Genomic DNA, 15,135 nt, shown 5'->3' with positions numbered 1-15,135 from the left:
GTCTATTGCTCGTTTAGTCTAAGCTCCGGTCGGTCGAATTCCGAGTTTTTCTAATGCCAATTCTGTCTACTATCTGTATGGTTTAATAATGATTTAATCATAATAAATAACAATCATCAAATTATTATTAGGCCTGAGAAAAGACCATTTGGGTAGGAGACAAACTGGTTGTAGAGTAAACGGCAATTCACCGCAGTATAGAGAGAGAGAGAGAGAGAGAGAGAGAGAGAGCGAGAGAGAGAGGGAGAGAGAGAGAGAGAGCGAGAGAGAGCGAGAGGGAGAGAGAGAGAGAGCGAGAGAGAGAAAGAGAGAGAGAGAGAAAAAGAGAGAGAGAAAGAGGAGGGTGAAAGAAATACACCCCCTCGTTGACACACAGCCCATGAACTTTTAAAAGGGCATTGATATCTTCTTAATAAAGTTGTAATCAAGCCTATGGCTTCATCTAAAGATCACACTTGAAACTAACCATTCAAACTAGCCGAAGGTCATGTAGATAAACATGTATTAATTATCAACCCCTTGAGAATCTCAAGTAATTTATACATTTCTTTCTTTCTCTGAATTTCACCTTTTTTAAATTCTGCATGATAGTCTCTGCACCTAGTAAATTCAGAACATATTACGGTGTATATAGGTGTCTTGGAGAATCCGTTTATTTTTACTAAGACGGTGTTATTAGGGACTTTTAGATTGAGCGGAGGAAAGCGGCGTAAACGTCCACTGATCACGCGTGACCATGGCAAACCTTGACCATTCTTGATATCAAGAAATGATTTTCTGTTGTAAAGCAATGGTAATTCTTGATATCAAGAAATGATTTTCTGTTGTAAAGCAATGGTAATTCTTGATATCAAGAAATGATTTTCAGCAGTAAAGCAATTGTAATTCCTGATATCAAGATATAGGAATAAATGTTAAAACGGCTTGCCATGGACACGCATGATCAGTGGACGTTCACGCCGTTCTCGTCCACTCAATATTAAAGTCCCTAATATCGCAATCAGCTCCTCCCAAAGGAAAGGAGCTATGTCAGGCATGGTGAAGACAGGAGTTCTAATTGACCGCTGATGTTTTCTCAAAGGCTATAAAAGTGATCGGAAAAGAGGGGGGTTAATCAGACATAGCCTTTGGATACTACAGTGTATCACCTGATCCAGAAGAAAGAGTAAGTGCTTTTCATTTTGATTTCACCACAAGGACTTGATACATATAGATCAGATTTAGAACTATAATCAGATATGAATAATGCACGTTTAGTTCTCAAGGACTAGGACTGGTTGAAGAGAGAAACAGATACCCATTTTAATAATCCGATATTCTATTAAAGATAGACTAAACTTTGTTTCAAAAGATCAATATGTAGATTCGATTAAGCTATTGACGTCTTTATTTTCTTATATCTTAATGATTTCCACCCAAACAAAAAACACTGAATACTTTGCTTTATAGAATAATGAAAATGTACTCATAAATAAAGAACGATCAAATGAATAAATAAATGTTTCAGAGATAATTTGAGGGGCAATGGACAAATGGTTATCTTTTCTTAATTTATAATTGTCACAGGCAGTAACTTGAATTTTGATTTTATTTTAGAGCAGTAGATAGATTATATTGAATCGAATGATCCTTTCACTCTTAAAATCAAAAGGGGGAATATAATTATTTGTTTATTTTTTTTGGGGGGGGGGAGGGGGATGTTAATATGGTTTTTGTTTACCCCATTCGATTCCGTTATGCTTGAAAATATAAAATCTGGCTAATCGGAGAAACTACCACTTGGCACATGTTTTAAACTAATAGAGCCATAATTAAGTGTGACAAATATAGGAACCATCACGACTTTCGTTTGCAGTAAACAAACAAAAAATCCTTTAATATATCTTATCTTTACATCACAAATCGATAATGAATGGGGCCACATCCTTTGGTTTCTTGATTAACTTCTTTTAAAACGTTGTGTGATAAACCTCAGGCACACCTTCAAACCGACCCGAGGCTGACTCTAAACCGACCGATTCTTGGCTATTCGGGGTGATGTAATTTTCTGTAATTGACTCGCTTTTGCCATTAATTTTTTGACTCCGTCAGTTTCGTTGGTGTGACGGAGCCTTAAGTAAATCGTTCTTGCTTTCATCCTCCCTCAATGTTTTTCTCTGTGCCTTCTACCTAACTGTTCTTACGATTAGCGTCCTTGTCTGATGGTAAGATATACATGCGTCATCACATTGGAAATATTAATGTTAATGGTAATTATCTGGTACAAATTCCTTTTCTTTCTTGTTGATTTAAGCTCCTATCAACTCTAAACAATGGCTTCCAAGCTCCTTCTCGTTCTCGCCTTCGCCTCCATCGCTCTCATCCTGGTAGCTTCAGCCTTGGATGAATTCGATGTGGAAGTGGTGAATGATGACGGATATAAACGTGATCCTGATCTCATCATCGGTATGGAAGACATGGAGAAGAGAGGAAAAGGACGTCCACTGTAAGTCAACAAGCCATTTTTATAATGTAACCAAATGTAATGCATACACCTTTGTGAAGAGCCTCAATATACATATCTAATTGACCTGTAATGAATAATTGTATTTCAATAGCAGGATGCAATACACATGTTATAAGTAGGGCAAGCCATAATGTTTGTCCTACCTAGCAACAGCTATTGTGTTCAGTTCCCATTCTGACTAATGATATATAACCACTCGTAACAGATGAATGAAATAATGCGTATCGAGGACTACACAAAGACGTATGCTTTAAAACTTGGTCACATTTTGAGTAAAGTGGGTATCGGCCGTTACTAGACGGGAGTGCATCCTATTTCAAAAGGATATAAAAAAAAAACGACAATATGGTGAGGGTGATCATAAAAGAGAAGGGGTTTGGCGTATCTAGTTAAAGGTGTATTAACGTAAGGCCTAAACAAAATACCGTGTTGTATTGCCCTTTAGGTGCCAAAACATGGGTCGGTCGGTTGGAAATCTTTTTTTCTCTCTCTCTCCCTCTTTGGGCTGATATTTGTCAGTGTTGAATGATTTAATATTTTGTCTTCTTCTCAAAAACGATTTTAAAAGCCGACCATAGCTTATAAAATGTTGGGGTCAGTCGGAGAGGGTAATACAACATCTTGTTTTGTTTAGGCCTAACTATAATCCTCCACGTCCCTCTGTTTTGAGGCCTAGGAAAATCTATATCACAAACCAACTATCAATGTGACAAATGATAGAATAATGGTCATTATTTCTACGATATACTAGGGTTTTATCATATTCCGTCTGTTGCTGTTGTGCAAATTCTGGTTAAGCCACTATGAATTCTGTAATCTTTACTTGTGTGAACCATATCAGCAAAGCAAATTTATTTTTAATATCATCAATGCATTGCAAGTTTAGTGAGAAACGGCTACCTGCACGATATTCTGGACGACTTTCAAGAAAAAAACGTTCAAGAAATGAAATTATATGTTTCTGTAGTGCTAAAATAAACGTTGTCGCATCGCTGACACACACAAAAAATATATATATAATCGGTTTACCATTTTTGGTCGTAAATGAAGTTTGAAGGGTAAAGTGTTGTACTTTGCTTTGGTGATGACGAAGATGATGAGGATAATTAAAAGAATAACATCATTAATAATAAAAGTGATTATAGCAATGATACACACATATTAATAATAATAAAAAACAATGATAGTAACTAAAATTTATTCTAAAATTTCGATGTATGAAACAACAATTAATTTTTCTGTTTAAATGTTTATATTTTACAAAAATTATCATCATTTGGCACATAATTGATGTATGTATCATGATATAAGTATACCAAATGCTTCAAGGTGATTTAACTGTTTCCAGTGCAAGACAAATGTATAGAGGCGTTAAAAACGGATTTAATGCAGAGCTAATCAAAACCAAAAAATTGTCATTTTGCAAATCCATTCTTCTTCTTCTTGATTTGATTTTGTTTGGCAATCAGTCACCATTGACTATTTGTGCCACACACTATTTTATGAATTATTTATATATATATATACATAGGTACAATTCTATGTCATAAATTACTATTTTTAGGATTCTTTCTCTTTCCATCCCCTTTCCTTGTGCAAAGCAATTCTTCCCTCAAGCATTGTTACTTATTTTGTGTGTGATGATCTGCACATGTTTGGTGTTCAACAATATGGGATAGATCAACGTCGATCTGGCGCTGCTCAGTGGCTGCCAGGCTCACGATCAATAGGGAAAAAAGAATTTCCATTTTCGGTTTAACTTAATAAAATTTGGAGTGAACTTTAAAAGATTATTATTATTATTTTTTATTATTATTATTATTATTATTATTATCATTATTATTATTATTGTTATTATTATTTTTATTATTATTATTATTATTATGTAGCAAACAAGTGAGCGTACATGCCATTGAAAGGTTAATCAATATTCATTCTCTTTCCTAGCATGTTCCAATACAGCTGGCCGAGAACCGCGTTTGGCCGTGGGAAGAAGTAAATAGCTGACACCGTCGAGGAATGTAAGTAGAGACAATATTTTGTTGTTGCTGTTGTTTTGTTTGTTTGTTTTACCTTACTGCTCAGAAAGTAATTGTATGTTTGTAAGTAAGCAACCATAATCGTATCATGGTGAATTGTCGAGGGGATCTGGAGGGGGCATTATGAAAGATTAACAAGTGTAGGTGATATTTGAAATTGCGTCATCTTTCGGTAGAGGTGTACACGGCGTAAACAGAGCGATTTCCGGTTCCTGTTCCAAGCACCATACACAAGCGCTGATCAGTTAATCATATGCATTGTGGATCATAGCTGTCCAAATATCGGGACAAGGTTAACAGCAGAGGGCAGTATACGTAAATCCGAAGCAGAGCCATCCACTATGAATATGACGGACAAAGAAAGCGGACAAAATATACAGTTCTTCAGGTAGACAAAGGAGCATCCCTTCACTGCTATTATGTAAAAATGTGTAGAACAGGTGACTATGCATGTGACACCTGTTCTACACATTTTTACATAATAGCAGTGAAGGGGTGTTCCTTTGTCTACCTGAGGAACTGTATATTTTGTCCGCTTTCTTTGTCCGTCATGTTTATATATCTATACTCATACATATAGATGGCTCTGATCACATACATATAGATGGCTCTGATCACATACATATAGATGGCTCTGATCACATACATATAGATGGCTCTGATCACATACATATAGATGGCTCTGATCACATACATATAGATGGCTCTGATCACATACATAGATGGCTCTGATCACATACATATAGATGGCTCTGATCACATACATATAGATGGCTCTGATCACATACATAGATGGCTCTGATCACATACATATAGATGGCTCTGATCACATACATATAGATGGCTCTGATCACATACATATAGATGGCTCTGATCACATACATATAGATGGCTCTGATCACATACATATAGATGGCTCTGATCACATACATAGATGGCTCTGATCACATACATATAGATGGCTCTGATCACATACATAGATGGCTCTGATCACATACATATAGATGGCTCTGATCACATACATAGATGGCTCTGATCACATACATATAGATGGCTCTGATCACATACATATAGATGGCTCTGATCACATACATAGATGGCTCTGATCACATACATATAGATGGCTCTGATCACATACATATAGATGGCTCTGAGCACATACATAGATGGCTCTGATCACATACATATAGATGGCTCTGATCACATACATATAGATGGCTCTGATCACATACATATAGATGGCTCTGATCACATACATATAGATGGCTCTGATCACATACATATAGATGGCTCTGATCACAAGTAGTGCCAGTAGAATACACTGCATCTGATATTGTGTCACCTTCCACATCTGAGGTGGGGACGGGAAGGCACGGGAATTATAACTACATTTCCCGTTAATAAAGAAAAAAAGTCGCTCCCATGAAGTTATGCTTAATAGTATGTTTTTCTGATTTCTCTTATTCAATCTATTTCAGCAGATCTCAACTGGATATGAGGATGCATACCTTTCCCAACACTCCTCACCAAACGTTAACTTTAATTTCCTGGCGTTTTTTTTATGTTGTTTTGTTTCGAAAGCAGAATCGGTTATTGGTTAATTTCGTTTTTGCATTAGTCACGTGAAGCACCATTCTTAACTGGGCTTGACACAAATTCAACAATAAAGGTCTTCCTAAGAGAAACAAAAGTATGTCATGGTGGATAAGGATTGTGTTTGCATGTACCTGTGGCTATTTGATTAGTTCAAAAAGCATTTAAAACATTTCCTTTTAATTTTGCCCTGGTTTGTACCATCTTTGTGACTGACTGAATGCGAAGCATAATGCCAGGAAGAGTTTTCCAATGAATCTCCTAACAAGCGGGATGTTTATTTATCTATTCATATTTATATTGTTATATTGGGCCTTCCTCACCATTACAATAATTTTCAAATATTATATTACATGTATCACCTTTAATAGAAGCTACTATCGAATTTTCTAATGTATACTTTATGCCTACTTACTTGTAATTTTTGATTATATATGTAATTATTTCAATTATATCTTTATTTCTATTGTCTTCTACATTTGTATCTTGATTTTGAAATGTTTGTAAAGCGCATTGGTATTACCTTCGGTAATTAAATGCGCTATATAAGAGCTTACTATTATTATTATTATTATTATTTAAAATCTATTTTACATCCACATTCCTTGTTCTTAACAAAATTTGACTGTGAAAGAATAATACATGTATATATCTTTAAAAAATGATATGTCATTTTATACATCATTGTCATTCTCAAAGCCTTATAGTGGATATCAAAATAGAGAGTGGGCCTACAAGTAGTCATGGTATAGTATGTGTACTGAGTTCATTGATCTTTAGTATGATACACTCAGTATGACCTGCCATGTATGATTTTTATCAATCTTTTTCGGGAGAGGGGTGGCATGGATGAATGTTCACAATGTGATGTTTTTAGAACTTTATTATAATAAATTCTCGTTCAACCCAGCATATGTTTATGTCTCTTTTTGTATTCTACGTGTATTATTCCTTTGTTTGTTTGATATTGGTATTTTCTCAATAATTATACACTTGTTCAAAATGCCTTTGATTCAACGGCTTTGATTTGTTTTAATCAAAACTTTGGGAGGTCGATTGTTATGGAAGGTTGGCAGTGGATAGACGGCTGATAGGTGGATGGTTGAATCGTAGTTTGATTGATTGTTTGATTTACTGATTGATTGATTAATTGATCGATGATTGGTCAATAACTGTTTGATTGCTTGTTTGGTTGGTTGATTGATTTATTGATTGACTGATTGATTAAGTTTTTATTTACTGATATATTGATTGGTGATTGATCGATGACAGATGATTGATTGGTTGATTAATTTGGTGTAATATTGATTGATTGACTGTTTGATTGCTTGTTTGGTTGATTGATTTATTGATTGACTGATTGATCAAGTTTTTATTTACTGATTTATTGATTGATGATCGACTAAGTTATTAGTTGATTGACTGATTGAATGATTGGTTGACTGTTTGATTGCTTGCTCGGTTGATTGAGTGATTTGAAGAGAAGACGTGCCCACTTACAATCACTCTTCAGTCACTGCCCGTCATTCATTTCTTCTCATCCTTGCTGCGTGTACCGTTCAGCATCACCAGAAACCCAGTAAGCACGTCTGTTCTTTCTGCTTGTCAATACATCGAGCTTCGCATATCTTGGAGCCCTGGCAGTTCTGTGGCTGGTCCCCCCCCCCCCCCCCCACTCAGTGTTATTTAGGATACGCATAATTATGCTTGTTCCCTCTTTTTGAAAGCACCCCCTATCTGAGGACTGCCAACATTACCGAACCCCTCTTTCGCGGGCTTTTCGCGGGCTTTTTCTGCCTTGGAGACTCCCCTTAATCATGAAAAATGCTCAATGTACCCCCTAAATTCGGAATAATTTCTCAAGAGTCCAAAGAGATGAGAGAAAAAACACCCCTTTTTAAAGAAATCTCCGGGTGAAAAGTTAATACACCCCTTTTTTTTACAATTCTCGGGCCGGACTTTGTCGCACGAAAAGTACCCCTTTACCGAACATTTTGGTAACACGCATGGGGTCCGTCCGTTTTCGGAGTGGGGGGGGGGGGCGGGGGTTGGTTCCGGTCCCCCGCGCCTGTGCCCCCGAAATAATCAAGGCGCAAACAGATGGTCAATCTCCAGATATACCACTGCTTGAAATCGCCTGAAAGGTGACTTTTGAGGACATAGAATGACATAAGATAGGTTAGAAAAGCTGTGCAAGCCACCCATTATTTTACAGTCTCTTACCGTGACTTCAACGGAGAAGGCTGTGGTAAAGTCTATACCTCAGCAGGCTTCTCTCCAGCCGCTCATACTGAGCTTCTCGATACGACGAAGCATCTTGTTGGGCAACAGGGTTTACCCTAGGCCCATCAGTCTCCTAGGTGGCTGGTGGAGCTTTACCCCTACCCGGATGTGTCCTAACTGGACCCAGTTACACTTGTTGGGTGTAATCCGGTACCCAATATTGTTTCGGGACCCGTCTTGATTTATTTTTTTATTTTCTTCTGCATCCATGTAAGTACACAGTTTTCCGATAACAGTAATAATATAAAGAACAATTAGTATGTTTCTAACAAGGAATCATAAATAAGCAAATATATAATAATTGTTATTTACAAAAAGAAATCATAAACTGTCATAAATACTAAATGTCCTCATAACATGGAATTCTCTCTCAAATGAAATGCAAAATCATCATACTCTTTCCTCTTTCAAGAATAGTTATAAACGCACATTTTTCTGAAATAAAAAATTAGTTTTACATTTCTGGCCCGCCGTACTCAATAATCATGATAATCGTTGATCAAAGTTTGTTTCGATTTCATTTTATGTAATATATTTATATTTATGTATTTATTGTATATTGTATTGTAGATGCTTTCTTATGTATAATATTTATATGGATTATTATATTCGTATTTGCACTTGTTATTCAATTCTAACCTTCGGGATTCTTAACCGTCTTTATTGTTGCTATTTTATTTTTTCATTCAACAAATAAGATTGATCATTAACTTCTTTCAAACGAATTTCTAATATTGTTTTTCTTGCATTTTAAAGCATTTTGTGTATTTTTTGACTGATGTAATGAAAAGAATAATACATATGATTTATAAGGCGCCAAATCCACTTGATAATCAAATGCTCAAGGTGCAGCTTGTGCAAAGATGAAATACATACATGATACGTTTATACAAAGTGCGATAGGAAAGGTACAGACATGAAAGGTTATGGTAATCGATTATAAGCTAAATTAAACAGATATTTCTTAAGATTGTTTTTTAACACTTCAGCAGAACTGCTATTCTTAATCCATTGAGGGAGAGTATTCCATAATGAAGGTCCAGCATGAGCGAAGGTTCGCTCCCCCCACTTTGTTTTAACCCTAGGAGTAACAAGTAAGCCAGAGTTTTGAGAACGTAGCTGTCTAGAAGGAAAGTAATGCTTAATCAAGCCGATGTTATACTGCGGAGCAGAGCCATGTATACAGTGAAATAATAGCAAAATAATCTTGAAAACAACACGTTTTTCTATGGGCAACCAATGGAGTGATTTGAGGACTGGTGTGATGTGACTGTACTTGTTGGACAGGGTCACGACACGAGCAGCAGCATTCTGTAATCTTTGTAATTTTGCGAGTAGGTTGGGAGGTGAACTAAACGAAAGGCCATTACCAAAATCCAAGCGAGAAGAAATTAAAGCATGAGTAATTTTCTCAGTGGCACTACGGTTAAGATATCCCATTGGTTAGAATTGGAAATGTTTAATTATGTTAACAGGACATCGATGAAAAACAGCTTTGCTGATTCGATTGTTTCTTTTTTATCCTGTATAAATATGTCAAATAAATAAATAAATAAATAACATTATTTGCGGAAGAAGGACTGTCATTGTTAGCAGATTGCTAATCTATTATTTTTGTTTCATGAATTTTTTTTTCCCTTGAAATTATTTTTTCCAAAAAAATGCTTTTTTGGGTAATTTTTTTTTTCCCGAAAAATGCTTTATTTGGGTCAGATTTTTTTTTTTTCGATTTTTTTTTTCCCCCCCAAATTGTTTCATAATTTTTTTTTTTGTAAGGTTTTTTTTTTCTTTCTTGAACTATCTCGACAGATTATTTTTCCGTAATTTCCGAAAAAAAAAAGGGGAATTTGTTTTGGGGGCAAACAATTTTTGGACCCCCCCCCCCCCCCCCCACAAAACAGGGCTATCTAATATAACAGTTATTGACTGGCAGGGGGTATATAACACTCTTTGGACCTGAAGGGAGTTATATTTCCCCTCGTGACCATATTTTCCCGAAGCGCGCAGCGCTGAGGGAAAATATAACCACTTGGGAAATATAACTCCCTTGAGCGGTCCAAATAATGTTATATTACACCCCTGCCAGTCAATAACTGTATGATAATCATCTAATCATAAATAATAACAATCATCAAATTATTATTAGGCCTGAGAAAAGACCATTAAGGGTAGGAGACAAACTGATTGTATAGCAAACGGCAATTCACCGATACAGAGAGAGAGAGGGAGAGAGGGAGAGAGGGAGAGAGGGAGAGAGAGAGAGAGAGAGAGAGAGAGGGGGGTCATGAGCCGAAGGAAAAGGAGGAGGGGTGATATATAGGTCTGAGTACAAATGATTTCACATTATGTCTTATCGTTTGCTGAGCAGACAAGCATACGAAAGATTTATAACATAAACATTGTTTGAGGTATGAGGTTCGTTCGTTTGACTGATAAAAAAGAATGTATCATTGTAAGCAGGCCGTCCTCTCTACCAATCAGTCAATCAACAACTTAGTCAATCATCAATCAATCAATAAATCAATAAATAAACAACTTAATCAATCAGTCAACCAATCAATAAATCAGTCAATTAATCAATCAATCGACCAATCAATCATTCAATCAATTTATTACTCAACCGATCACTAAATCGATCCATCGATCAACCAATCAATCAATCAGTAAATCAATCAATCAGTCAATCGATCAATAACTAATCAATCACCCAACCTATTAATCACTCAACCACTTAATCAAACTATGATCCAACCATTCACCGATCCAGCCGTTCATCCTGTGCCATTAATTACTAACAATCGACCTCCCAAAAGCCTTTATTAAAATAAATCAAAGCCGCTCAATCAAAAGCATTTTGAACAAGTGTATAATAATTGAGACAATACCAAAATCAAACACACAGAGGAATAATACAAGTCAAGTAAAGTACAAGTAAAGACAAAACATAATATGTTTGGTTGAATGAAAATTTATTATAATCAAGTTCTAGAAACAATGCATTGTGGACATGCATCCATACCGCCCCTCCCCCAAAAATGATTGATAAAGATCGTAGGTCTTACATGTATCATACTAAAAAATAATGACGCCATGAATTCACTAGTACACATACTACAATGGCAAGTATTCCTGCTCTCTATCCTGTTATCCCCCTAAGGCTTTGTGGCTGCCAAGAGAGTGACAATATTTTTAGAAATATATAGAATTATACATGTATTATCCTTACCCGATTTATCTTTGTTAAGAACAGAGAGTATGGATGTCGAATAGATTTACAATGCTTTTTAACATATAGCCATACGTAGACCCTACATGCAAACACAATCCTTATTCACCATGACATAAAAAGCTACTTTTGTTTCTCTCAGGAAGACATTTATCGTTGAATTTGTGTCAAGCACAATTAATGCTTCACGTGGCTTATTTAATGTAAAAACGAAAATAACCAATAACCGATTCTGCGTTCGAAACAAGAAAACGTAAGGTAATTAAAGTTAACATTTTGGTCAGGAGTGTCTGGAAAGCTATGCATCCTCATTCCAATTGAGATCTGCTGTGATAGAATGAATAAGAGAATAGAGAAGAACAATCAGAATATATAACATTTCATGGAGGGGACGTCTTATATTTATAAATGCAAAAACTGAATTCAAATTTCAAATTTTAACATAAGTATATGATTTTCAAACATAATTTGATTATGATATAATTTATAAACATCTTCCCAACCATGCATATCGACTATTAATATAAATCCCCTTCGAACATTGAGGAAATCCCCGGGTCGGACGTGCCTTTCCGTCCCTCATCCCCCAGATTTGGAAGGTCACACAATATCAGAGGCAGTGACCATTCTACTCACACTACTTCGGATTATATGGACCTACTGAAAGGCACTGCATGTCCCGATGATTTGTCCCACAATGCATTCATTTACTGAACAGCGCTTGATGATGGTGTTTGGAACTGTGTACGCCGTGTGTATGCCTTCACCGAAAGATGGCGCAAATTAAAATAATTATCACCTACACTTGTTAATCTTTCATAATGTCCCCTCCCTTAACAAATCACTATGATAAAAGTATGATTGCTTACTTACAAACATACAATTACTTTCTTAGCAGTAAGTAAAAACAAACACACAAAACAAAACAAAACAACATCAAAATATTGTTTCTACTTACAATCCACGACGGTGTCAGCTATTTACTTCTTCCCGTTGGTTCTCCAGCCGTATGGGAAAATGCTAGGAAAGAGAATGAATATTGATTAACATTTCAATAGCACGTACGCTCACTTGTTTGCTACATTAGCAGATCATCACAACCAAATATGGATAAATGCTTGAGGGAAGAATTGCTTTGTACAACGCAATGGATTTGCAAAATGACCAATTTCTTGTTTTGATTAGCTCCGCATTAAATCCGTTTTTAACGCCTGTAAAGATTTGTCTTGCACTGGAAACAGTTGAATAATCTTGTAGCATTTTGTATACTTATCCCATGCTAAATACAATGTGCCACAGGAAGATTATTTGTGTAACATCTAAACATCTAAACAGAGTGATCATTGTTGTTTCAGGCATCGACATTTTAGAGTACATTTGTGTTACTATCATTGTTTTTTATTATTATAGTTGGTCTTGTATCAATAATATTTTTGTATTATTATTATAATCACTATTATTGTAAATGTTGTTATTCTTTCAATTATCCTCACCAACTATATCATTACCAAAGATAATTACAAAAATTCGCCCTTCAAGCTTTATTTACAACCGAAAATAGTTATAATATAATTTTGTTTACATCAGTGAATTTGTCGGAAGTTAGCGACACCGTTTATTATAGCACTACAGAAACAAAATATTTAATTTCTTTAATGTTTAAAGTCGGGGAGAGTATATAACAAATGCCCTAAATAAATCTGCTTTGTCGATATAATATGTAGTGTTCGATAAACTTAAAGATTACAGAATTCCCAGTGGCTTACCGTGTGCACAACAACAACAGACGAAATATGAGCAAACCCCAGTATACCGTATATACATAATGCCCATTGTTCTATCATTTATCATATTGATAGTTAGTTTATTATAAAGAATTTTCCTAGGTCTCAAAACAGATGGGTGTGGGGAATTTTACGTCTATTCCACCTTTAAATAGATGCTTATACTACTTCTTGTTACGATCACCCCTCACAGTTTTGGCATTGTTAGGACATTTTACAATATACGATGCATTTCAATCTAGTGACGGCCAATACCCACTTTACTCAAATGTATCGTACAATATGTTTAATGTAACAAAATATTATGCATATACCTCTTTGTGAAATGCCTCGATACATTATGAAATTCATCTATAATGAATAATTGTAATTCAATAGTCAGAATGCAAAATGCATACATTAGTTGTTGCCAGGTAAGACAAACGTTATGGCTTGCCCTACCTTCCAACACAATTATATGCATATTGCAATCTGCTATTGAAATACAATTATTTACTACAGGTGAATGGAATATGTATATTGAGGCACTTCACAAAGAAGTATGCATTACATTTGGTTACATTACGAAAATGGTTTATTGACTTACAATGGACGTCCTTTTCCTCTCTTCTCCATATCTTCCATACCGATGATGAGATCAGGATCACGTTTATATCCGTCATCATTCACCACTTCCACATCGAAATCATCCGAGGCTGAAGCTACCAGGATGAGAGCAATGGAGGCGAAGGCGAGAACGAGAAGGAGCTTGGAAGCCATTGTTTAGAGTTGATAGGAGCTTAAATCAACAAGAAGAAAAAGGTATGTGTTTATTCTAATCAAAATAACATGAGCTCCAATTCTTAACATCAGCAGGCTAATGCAGTAGGGGATATAGAGAGAACAAAATTGAGAGATAACTAGCTTCTTAATTTTTATAAAGTGCACCAGGTCCGTCATCAGACACGACGCTCATGGAGCTGTTCATACAAATGCAAATAAGAACACAAAAGAAGGTAAGTAAAGGATAGTAAAATGATCATTCAATTCAAAAGAATTTATCTACTGCTCTCATAATTTTTGATTATGAAATCAAAGTTCAAGTTATTGCATATTGTGACAATTATAAATTAAGAAAAGATAATCATTTGTCCTTTGCCCTTCAAATAATCTGTGAAACATTTCTTCATGAATTTGATCGTTCATTTTTTATGAGCACATTTGCATTATTCTATAAAAACAAAGTATTCAGTGATTTTTTTTTTTGGTGGAAATCCTTAAGATATAAGAAAATGAATACGTCCATAATTCAATCGAACCTACATATTGATCTTTTGAAGCAAAAGTTTAGTCTGTCTTTAATAGAATATCGGATTATTAAAATGGGTATCTTTTTCTATCTTCAACCAGTCCTAGTCCTTGAGAACTAAACGTGCATTATTCATATTTCATTATAGTTCTAAATCTGATCTACATGTAACAAGTCCTTGTGTTGAAATCAAAATGAAAAGCACTTACTCTTTCTTCTGGATCAAGAGGTAGTATCCAAGATGGCACACAGGCTATGTCTGGTTAATCCTCTCTCATTCCGATCACTTTTATAGCCTTTGAGAAAATATCAGCTGTCAATTAGAACTCCTGTCTTCACCATGCCTGATATAGCTTCTTTCCTTTGGGAGGATCTGATTACGATCTTAACACCGTCTTAATCAAAACAGACGGAGT

The 15,135-nt window shown here is 35.5% G+C and overlaps 2 long non-coding RNA genes across 2 annotated transcripts; one reads left to right on the top strand and one right to left on the bottom strand.

The window, feature by feature from the left end:
- The first annotated feature begins 1,129 nt into the window (after window positions 1-1,129).
- On the top strand, window positions 1,130-6,536 carry LOC105439743. The gene is made up of 4 exons (XR_971389.2): window positions 1,130-1,165; window positions 2,294-2,485; window positions 4,454-4,527; window positions 6,027-6,536. It is a non-coding gene; the product is annotated as an uncharacterized LOC105439743 (long non-coding RNA).
- Window positions 6,537-11,369: 4,833 nt separating this feature from the next.
- Window positions 11,370-15,020, bottom strand: LOC105441528. The gene is made up of 4 exons (XR_972053.2): window positions 14,929-15,020; window positions 14,018-14,209; window positions 12,606-12,667; window positions 11,370-11,974 (listed from the first exon to the last, which is right to left on the bottom strand). It is a non-coding gene; the product is annotated as an uncharacterized LOC105441528 (long non-coding RNA).
- Between the last annotated feature and the right edge of the window lie 115 nt (window positions 15,021-15,135).

Source organism: Strongylocentrotus purpuratus, unplaced genomic scaffold, assembly GCF_000002235.5.
Source record: "Strongylocentrotus purpuratus isolate Spur 01 unplaced genomic scaffold, Spur_5.0 spur5_scaffold_1, whole genome shotgun sequence".
In the NCBI taxonomy this organism is placed as follows: Eukaryota; Metazoa; Echinodermata; class Echinoidea; order Camarodonta; family Strongylocentrotidae; genus Strongylocentrotus; species Strongylocentrotus purpuratus.
This window is presented reverse-complemented; position numbering and strand designations above follow the sequence as displayed.